This window comes from Dioscorea cayenensis, chromosome 3, assembly GCF_009730915.1.
Source record: "Dioscorea cayenensis subsp. rotundata cultivar TDr96_F1 chromosome 3, TDr96_F1_v2_PseudoChromosome.rev07_lg8_w22 25.fasta, whole genome shotgun sequence".
NCBI lineage: Eukaryota > Viridiplantae > Streptophyta > Magnoliopsida > Dioscoreales > Dioscoreaceae > Dioscorea > Dioscorea cayenensis.
The window spans coordinates 13,813,423-13,822,837 of NC_052473.1; the positions used below are offsets into that span (position 1 = coordinate 13,813,423).

Below are 9,415 nucleotides of genomic sequence, written 5' to 3' on the forward strand. Positions count from 1 at the left end.
TCTATAGTGGATGATCATTCAGACTTTTAACAATGGTTTAAACCCAAGTACAAGTTAGTTACTTGATGCAGCTATAGGAGGTACCTTAGGTAGCAAGACCCCCGGAGAAGCCCGGCAATTAATTGAAGAAATGTGGTTGAACAGCTACAAATGGAATGCTAGGAAGAAGAAGAAAGTGGCCAGCATCAATGAGATCGATGCGGTTACATCGTTGGTGGACTAACCGGAGGCATTAAGTAAGAAGTTAGACACCACAACTTCTTTGAGATTGGCGGTTGTTACGAGTTGTGATGGATGTAGAGGGGGACATTCCCCATCCGATTGGTCAATAGTTGTTGGTGGTACACCCTGCTTTGAGCAAGTTCACTATGTGGATAATGCACTGAGAAACCAAGGCAATCCTTATAGCAATACCTATAATTCGGGTTGGAGGAACCATCCTAATTTCTCATGGAACAACCAAGGGCAACAAAAGGCCACCACACCACCGGGTTTCCAACAACACTAAGCCCGACTATGGAGAATAGAGATTTAGGCTTGAAGACCCGGATGACTGATTTGGAGAAAGCCTTAACTAGATTTGTACAATCATCGGATACACGGTTCTAATCAGTTGAGGCTACACTTCGCAACCACACTGCTTTATTGCACAACCTAGAGAATCAAGTGGGACAAATCGCGAATTCTCTATCAGAGAGACAACAAGGTAGTTTGCTTAGTAATACTGAAACCAACCCACGTGAACATGTGAAAGCGATCACTTTGAGAAGTTGTCGTGAGGTCAACAGCAAACATCCTAGTGAGAAAACCAATATTGAGGCACCGGAGGTTGTGGAGGGTGAGGAAAGAGTTAACAAAGAAAAAGAGGTGGCACCCTTACCTTAAAAGCCAAGAATCCCTTATCCTTTAAGATTGAAGAACGACCAAAATGATGAGTAATACAAGAAGTTCTTGAGCCTATTTAAGCAATTGAACATCAACATTACTTTTGTAGAGGCGTTGTCTCAAATGCCTCGGTATGCTAAGTTCTTGAAAGATCTTTTAACTAATAAGAGGAAATCAGAAGAGAGTGCATCGGTGATCTTAGATGCATCTTGCTCGGTGGTCTTGCAAAAGAATATGCCGAACAAGAAAAAAAGACCCAGAAAGCTTCATTATCCCATGCAACATTGGCAATTTGGGTGAAGAGATGGCATTGACGGACTCAGGGGCTAGTATCAATGCCATGCTAAACTATTTCTTTCAGAAGCTAGGCATGGGAGAGCCTAGGCCCACTCGAATAACATTACAATTGGCCGACAGAATGGTGAGACATTTGAGGGGCATCATTGAAGACGTGCTTGTCAAGGTGGACAAGTACATATTTCCTATAGACTTCATAGTATTGGATGTCGATGAGGATGTAGATGTTCCTTTGATACTTGGGAGGCCATTCTTGTACACTTCCAAGGTATTGATCGACATGGACAGTGGGGGATTTGAATCCGGACCCAAATGAGTGGTTGCTAGACCAAGACGAGGAGAACGAGAAGTTGATGTTGCTTGGTCTAAAGGAGAAAGTACTACCTACTCTGAGGATCGCGAAAAATATGCTCTAGAAGATGAAACGAGCGCGAAGATGCCATAAGAAACGACCAAGGCTGTTGGGAATGTGCATGAAGGGAATAAGGGTGACAAGCCCTCGAGTGGTAACAAGCTCGACAACTCTCCCTCTACCTTCAAGAGGTTATGTTCATCATTCTTCCAAGTCATGGGTAAGAGGAAAACCTTCATCTATGAGCCCCTGTGAGGTAAGACAAGGTACGTCAAGCTTAGTGATGTAAAACAAGTGCTTCTTGGGAGGCAACCCAAGTCTTTAGTGTTTTTTCTAGTTTTTAGTTTAGTGTTTACATAAATAAGGTTTTGAGTGTTGGTGTCCTTATTTTGAGATGCTATTGCTGTGATTTTCTCATGGATCTTTGGTGCACATGTGTGTTTAAATGAGTATGGCGAAGTTTTTGGTCGTTTGAGCATGTTGTACGTTTTTCTCTGGTGTAATTGCATGATGAAAGTAGGCTCTGAGTGTTTGATATGTTCAAGAATTTACAGCAGAGCCTGTAGAGTTTTCTAAGGCTTCTAGAGAAAACGCACGGGCGTGTGGATTTCCACACGCCCGTGGGTCTATACTGAGAACTCATCTAGATAAGGCACAAGGGCTTGTACTCGCCCCTGTGATCGACCTTGTGAGATTCACATGCCCATGGGTAATTTCCGCACGGGCGTGTGTCTTCCAGCATAGACTTAGAGATTTTTTCCAGGAAGACACAGGGGCATGGACTCGCCCTTGTGGATGACCTTGTGATAAAGACACGGGCGTGGGTAATTTAAGAACACCCATGTGTATCTCTACAGAGGAGCTCTCTTTCATCCTGTGAAGATACAGGGGCGTGCGAGTGTCCCTGTGAGCTGGCCCTGTACAAGTCCACACCCGTGGGGAATTTTTGCACGGGCGTGTGAAACATTTAGAGTTTTCTCGGGTTGGACAGAGAAGCTACAGGGGCGTGGGTCGGGCGCACGGGCGTGGGTAATTTCTGCATGCCCATGTAGCTGCGTTCAGAAGCATTGAATGTTAGCCTGAGAGCACACAGGGGCGCGTGTCGGCCACTGTGGGTCTCTCCTGTGGAGTCACACAGGCGTGGGTAATTTCCACACCCCCGTGTAGATTTACAGAACCTCTAGAGTCACGGGTTTTCTTTAAAATCTCTTTGAGTTTCTTCATCTTCGCACTCCCAGGCATTCGGAAAACACTTTCCTTTACTCTCCTGATCTAGCACCGGTGATTTAGAGGTGTTTTACTTGAACTTTGGTCCGAATTTGAAGGTTTTTACCTTCAGCTTTTGGTAAACACTCATTCCTCCTTTATTTAACATAACTTGATTTTAGTCGATAAAAATGATGAATGTTGCTTTGTTTCTATGTTTATACGGTTTATATATGCTTAGAGTGAAGTTAGAAATAACATTAAGGTGTATTTTTGGTTTTGTGAGATGCGGCAGTGCGGTTTTCACGCCCCGTGGACCCACACGGGAGTGTGGAAATTCCACATGACCGTGTCGAAATCTGCAGAATCAATTTTTGAATAATTTTGATTGAATATATGTTTTCATTTTGAAGATATGGCGCCCCGATCATAGAAGAAAGCTGAGAAGAGTCCACGTTAGTCATCCCCTGAGACAGAGAATATGGGATTTGCTGTTCCGGAGCACCAAGTTCATTTTGAGCAATTATCGAGACTTAGTTTCGGACATTCTCGCTTTTTAGATATGAGTGTATTGTGAGATATATAGCAGGGTGATGAGTTGGCGATGAGGTAGAGGATCTTGTCTCAGTGGGAGGTTGGAGACAATTACTGATGTTTATAGAGGCTGTCATTCATGCGCTTACACTTGAGGTTCTATCCTCATTCGAGTGCGATAGGTGCTATGCTACATTTGATAGTGTCAATGCTAATAGTTTAGAGCACTTGGGCAGTACCATGTTATGAACGTCACATAGTCCTCTATCTGGTTGGGCCTCTACGATGAGACCTTTAGGGCCAGTGAGGAGTACGAGCTACTTCCGACCGATTATCCTAGTTCTTTGACTCCTAAGTGAGCATATAGCAATCTATGCGCCCAGGGACAGTATTAGCCAGGCATGTCCAAGGCCACGGGCCTTTCTCGACGTGTGTGCCACTATCTTCATGCCATTCGGAGCAGGTCGGTAAATGGCTGTGGTGATTGTACCGGCATCCTGAGCCGATAGGAGCTTTTGTACCTTTACTTGATGGCTCAGAGACAGCCGATCCATTTTGGCCACATACTAGCCGAGTATCTGCGCCACCAGGGCTAATACTTCAGAGTTGGTGTCATCTTCTCAAGCCCGTACATAACCAGACTCATTATTGGCATGGGTTTGTTAGAGGCCATACGAGGGGCTGAGAAGATGACTGTGCCTTCACTGTTAGTCCTAGACACATTGCGATTGATGGGACTGGTGTGCAGACACAGTATGGGGGTGTATATACTTGTTACACAGATTCCAGAGATAGTAGAGGGAGGAGATGATGATATAGAGGGTCCTTTGCCAATCCCCGAGCGTCAGCCCGTGCAAATAGATACGGAGGCATCTCCCCAGCACAGGATCCACCTCCGGTGTGCATTTTCTCTCACCTCGAGCCCATGATCAATTTGAGAGGCTTGAGAGTACTGTGGGGGTGCTCCAAAGTGATCTGACTGAGGTTCGTGTGCTACATGCAGTGAACCACGCGGAAGTGATGTCCCATCTCGATATTCTACAACAATTATTAGAGCGAGATGAGGCGTCACCATTTGTGATGAGACCCCAGACCCCTTCGGCTCCTCCAGCACCATCATCACTGGTTCATGCACCATTCGATCCACCTGTTCCACCACTGGCAGCAGCAGTTAAGCCAATGCTGATAACACCGATACTTGATGCGTCTTTGCTTTACTTTGTGCTTTTATTTTTCTTCGTTACTTTCTACATTCTATTTTGGACTTGTACACTCACAAAGGATTTTGCCTCTGAGTTTATCTTTTATTTTCGTTTTGTTGTCTCGAGTTGTAGTTCATTGCTTTATCTTTTATATATACTCGAGTTGTTTTTTGTTTTTTATTAAGCTTCACTGAACCCTCTTGTGTATGTGTGAAGATGGTCTTGTCAGTATGGGAAATGAGAACTAGTCATGGACACGGGCAATGTGGGCCGTGTGTTCCTCACAACCTGTTGGAACTTTACTCCCAAGGATTTAGCACCATCAAACGCAACACTATGGAGCCAAGGGAGTATTGTTTCAATTGCCACTTCCACATTTATGCTTGATTGATTTATTTTCTATTGTGCTTGCATGGTACATTGAGGACAATGTACAACTTAAGTGTAGGAGGAGTTCACATTCCACATGTCCTTTATATAAATTTTGATTGACATACATGTTCACGTAACCAATGCCCATTCACCTTAGTTGTAATGATTGTATTCTCGAGTATAGGAGAATTTTAACATTGAATGTTTTCATGCTCTAGTTTGTCTTTAATTTCTAGGAATTTTTGCCCGATTGATACTTTTTGTACTACACACTCTTGAAACTCTTTTGGAAATTCAAGTTCCATGTTTAAGGGACTAATTCATTTTGTTTCTTGTGTTATTTTGCCATAAAAAAATAAAAATAATAAAATTGGAAAAATAAAAGAAAGAAAAAAAATAGATATAATGTTTAGTTGTGCATTTTGGATTGAAAGAGCTACCACCTATAAAGTATGAAGCTACTCTCATAAGTCGGATACTAGTTATACCGTAGTGAGAAAAAAGAGCTATCTCATGGGATGAGTGAAAGCTACCACCCCAGTAGAAAGAGCTACCACTTTGAAAGTGTGAAAGCCAACTTAGCGGCCACTTGGGAAAGGGCTACCTTAGAGGATGTGTGAAGCTACTACCATCTTTTTTATTTTGTTATTTTTTGTAGATAAATAAGTCCCTTATTCTTAGAACTTTAAGGAGTATACTTTGGGTTGAATTGAGTGAGTTTACACACTTACACCATTTTGGGTTTGTTGTCCTTTTTGATTCACGTCTTTAGCTAGAGCATTCATTTTTCGTGTTTAATGTTGAAACTTCCCTTACTTGTAGAATGCTATCTTTGTAGCTAGAACATTGATTTTTCATATTTAGTGTTAAAATTTCCCTTACTTGTAGAATGCTCTCCTTGCATGTTTTGGTGAACCTAAGGCCGAGCACTTTCAATATCTCCTTCTTTTATGCTTCAATGTGTTATTTTTGCTTGAGGACAAGCAAAAGCTTAAGTGTGGGAGAGTGACAACGCCCCTTGCGCATGTCCCTCAAGTGCACGGGTTTGTCGAAGTAATAAATCCCAGATGAGTGGGTATCGTATCCACAGAGATTAGGGAATAAAAACACTTAAATTGTTTCTTAACTAAGCGAAAAGTGAATAATAGTTGTGTAACAAGATGTAATGTAATAAAAGTAAAAGAGACAAGAAAGAGAGCAGAAGTAAAGGGGAGGTAAGGCAATAAATATAAATGCGGTAGCCGGATATTGCTCTACCTAGGACAATCGTTTCAAGTGCAAATCTAATGAATTAATGAGTCGTGGAGATCCTTCATTACATGGTCCCAAATCTAAGGCCAACCATGCCTAACTCTATATATGTCCCGGAGGAGAAATTGAACAATCTCTCAACCTCGTAGTCGTATAGAATCGCAATGAGTTCTAGGGATTCCAACTTATAAATCCTCATCCTAGATGTAGACCTAACCCTTTGGTCAAGGCGAAAGGTCCCTGATAAGTGCTTGTGCGATACGAAGACGAAGCGTTCATTCCTTATGTTGAGCATTACTTTTCTCGGGTTTTACACTAATATGTGTGTTTTTATGTTACTTTTATGCAGGTAGGGTTGTGAGGCCGAGTATGAAGGAAATAGGCCAATGTGGATCATAATGCAACAATTTTGGAGGAAATCTTGCTAAGGTTCAAACGCGAAGACCTAGGTCAGGTGTGAGATGCTAGAGTGTGTGCCAACCTCCTCGTATTCGAGTGGGCACATCCATTTGGAGGGGGACAAAGGCAGTCACATTCGAGCATTCCGACTTATGCACATAGAACAAGAGCTCCACCAACTGTACACCATTGAAGAAGCAAGTGATCCATGACGTGAACATGTGCCCGTTTGCATTACCCCGATGAAAGTATGGAATTGGGAAGCTATTCAGGCCGAATACTGTAGCAGAGCACTGTAGTAACAATGTAGCATATACTGTATCAGCACTGTTCACAGCTGGCCGAGAAACCAGAGAAACAGAGAATCCACACGGGCGTGTGAAAATTATCCACGCCAGTGTGGAAATTCCTCACGGGCGCGTGGAGCATACACGCCCGTGTAGTCCCCCAATTCCAGCCCTATTTAAAGCCGATTCAACCCCTATTTTGGTATTCTTTTCTACATCTTTTCCCCAACTTGTGAGAGAGCTTCGACTAGGGTTTCGAGGGGTATTGGCCAAGGTTTTGTAGAGGTTCTACAGCTCCGACATCGTCATTCCTTAGGAAGAAGGTTGGTAGTGGAGCTTCCGTCGAGGCGTATCCTATATCGGACGAGGGAATCCTTGGACGACGAGTAGATGACTTCCACAAGACCATCGACATGATTATCGAGGGGGTTCTTTATGGATTCTTTGCTTTTACATTCTATTTCATTGATTGTACTTAGCTCCATGGAGAGCTAAACCCCTAGTGGGTACTCGGGTATTGTGAACCCTAGGATGTATTTGTTTCTTTGAACCTCTTTATTATGCTTTCAATAAATTGATGTTTATTGTGAGTTCCAACCTTGAATGCTTGATTGTATAAATATTTCCCCTAGAGTGACACTAGGGTTGAGAGTTCTTGTTGGTAACGTCGTGAATGAGTGACACACCATGAGCGTTAGACAAAGCTAGGTTGGAGAGGGTTGAGAGGGTGAGTCGAGAGGTACAGGAGCGTCCCATTTTCCCTCCGGCGTGATAGATTCTACCTCCGTTCCTCGAGTTCTTTGTGGTCATAATAGAGTGAATGGTCTAAGGGATGAACTTCCGCTGGGGCTTAGTTGCGCGTGCAACGGAGTGAAGCGTTGAGATGATCTTAGTATCTAGGGCTAAATTGTGGTTAGGGACCTTCCACCTGGACCAAAGGGTTAGGTCTATAATAAGGAAGAGATTTATCACTTGGAATCCCTAGAGCTCATTGCAATTCTATGCGAGTCCGAGGTGTTGAGATTGTTCGATTTCTCCTCCGGGACATGTATAGAGTTAGGCATAGTTTACCTTAGATTTGGGACTATGTAATTAAGGATTTCCATGACTCACCATTGCATTGATTAAGAAGCATAATAGAGGGTTCTTGCACTTGAAACAATTATCCTAGGCGGAGCATTATCCGGGTACCCCCTCTTTATCGAATGCCTTACCCCTTCTTTACTTTTGCTCTCTTAGTTGTTGCTTTTACTGTTGAGAATTGAATCATTGTCACACTCATTTTCATTGATCTTTCACATAGCTAAGAATCGAATTAAGTATTTTTATTCCCTACTCCCTGTGGATTCGATACCGGCTCACCCGGGATTATTACTTCGACAAACCCATGCACTTGCGGGATATACGCCGGGGAATAGGCGTTTAGAGATACTTTGCACTTTGTTTTCTTAGTTATTTCACCACACATTCTATTTCATATCTTCTTATTCGATCATCGTTCTGATTTTCTTTTTCTTTCTTTTTGGTGCAGCTCCAAGTTATGACCCGAGGGAATCCATCAATATTGATTGAAGGAGACCCTGAGCTTGAACGTACACTTACAAGAAAAGGGAAAGAACCTGTGCAAGAACAACATAATTCAGCTGATTTAGAAGGAGAGGAATCTGAAAACATGGCAGAACAGAATGAGCAACAGTGAACACTATCTGATTATGCCAGACCTTCAGTGTTGGGGACACAATCGAGTATTGTGCGTCCCCCGATTACAACTTAGAACTTCGAGCTAAAGCCGGCATTCATCCATATGTTGCAGTAGTCCACACAATTCAACGGTTTGGCCGATGAGGATCCAAACAGTCACATAGAGAGCTTTCTCAAGGTGTGCGATATGCTGAAGATAAATGGGGTTACGGATAATGCCATCAAATTGAGAGCCTTCCCATTTTCCTTGAAGGGGAAAGTAAAGCAATGGCTACACTCATTACCTAGAGCATCAATCACTACATGGGAGGAGATGGTAGAAGCTTTTCTAGGCCGTTATTTCCCTCCCGGAAAATCAACAAAGCTTAGCAATGAGATATCGTCCTTTGTTCAGTTTGAATTGGAGTCTCTATTCGAGACATGGGAAAGGTTCAAGGAGCTCCTGAGAAAGTGCCCGCAACACAGATTCCCGGAGTGGATGATTGTTCAAACCTTCTACAATGGTTTGAACCCGAGCACAAGGCAACTCTTGGATGCGGCAACAGGAGGTACCTTATGTAGCAAAGCCCCCGATGAGGCTCGTTAATTAATTGAGGAAATGGGTTTAAATAGTTACCAATGGACGCTAGAGAGAAGAAAAAGGTGGCCGGTATCCATGAAATTGATGCGGTAACCTCATTGGCGGCGCAACTAGAGAGTCTGAGTAAGAAGCTAGATCTCATAGGTTCGAATAGAGTTGCGGCCATGACCAATTGCACCGGTTGTGGTGGAGGACATGCTACCTCCCATTGCCCGACCTCGATTGGTGATGTTTCTTCAGTGGAAAAGGTTGACTTTGTAGGTAATGGCATGAGACCTCAAGGGAACCCATATAGCAATACTTACAATTCAGGTTGGAAGAATCATCCCAACTTTTCATGGAGTAATCA

General features: G+C 43.1%; 1 non-coding gene across 1 annotated transcript; it reads right to left on the bottom strand.

The window, feature by feature from the left end:
* Positions 1-8,847: 8,847 nt before the first annotated feature.
* LOC120257822 lies at positions 8,848-8,954 on the bottom strand. The gene has a single exon (XR_005535906.1). It is a non-coding gene; the product is annotated as a small nucleolar RNA R71 (small nucleolar RNA).
* Between the last annotated feature and the right edge of the window lie 461 nt (positions 8,955-9,415).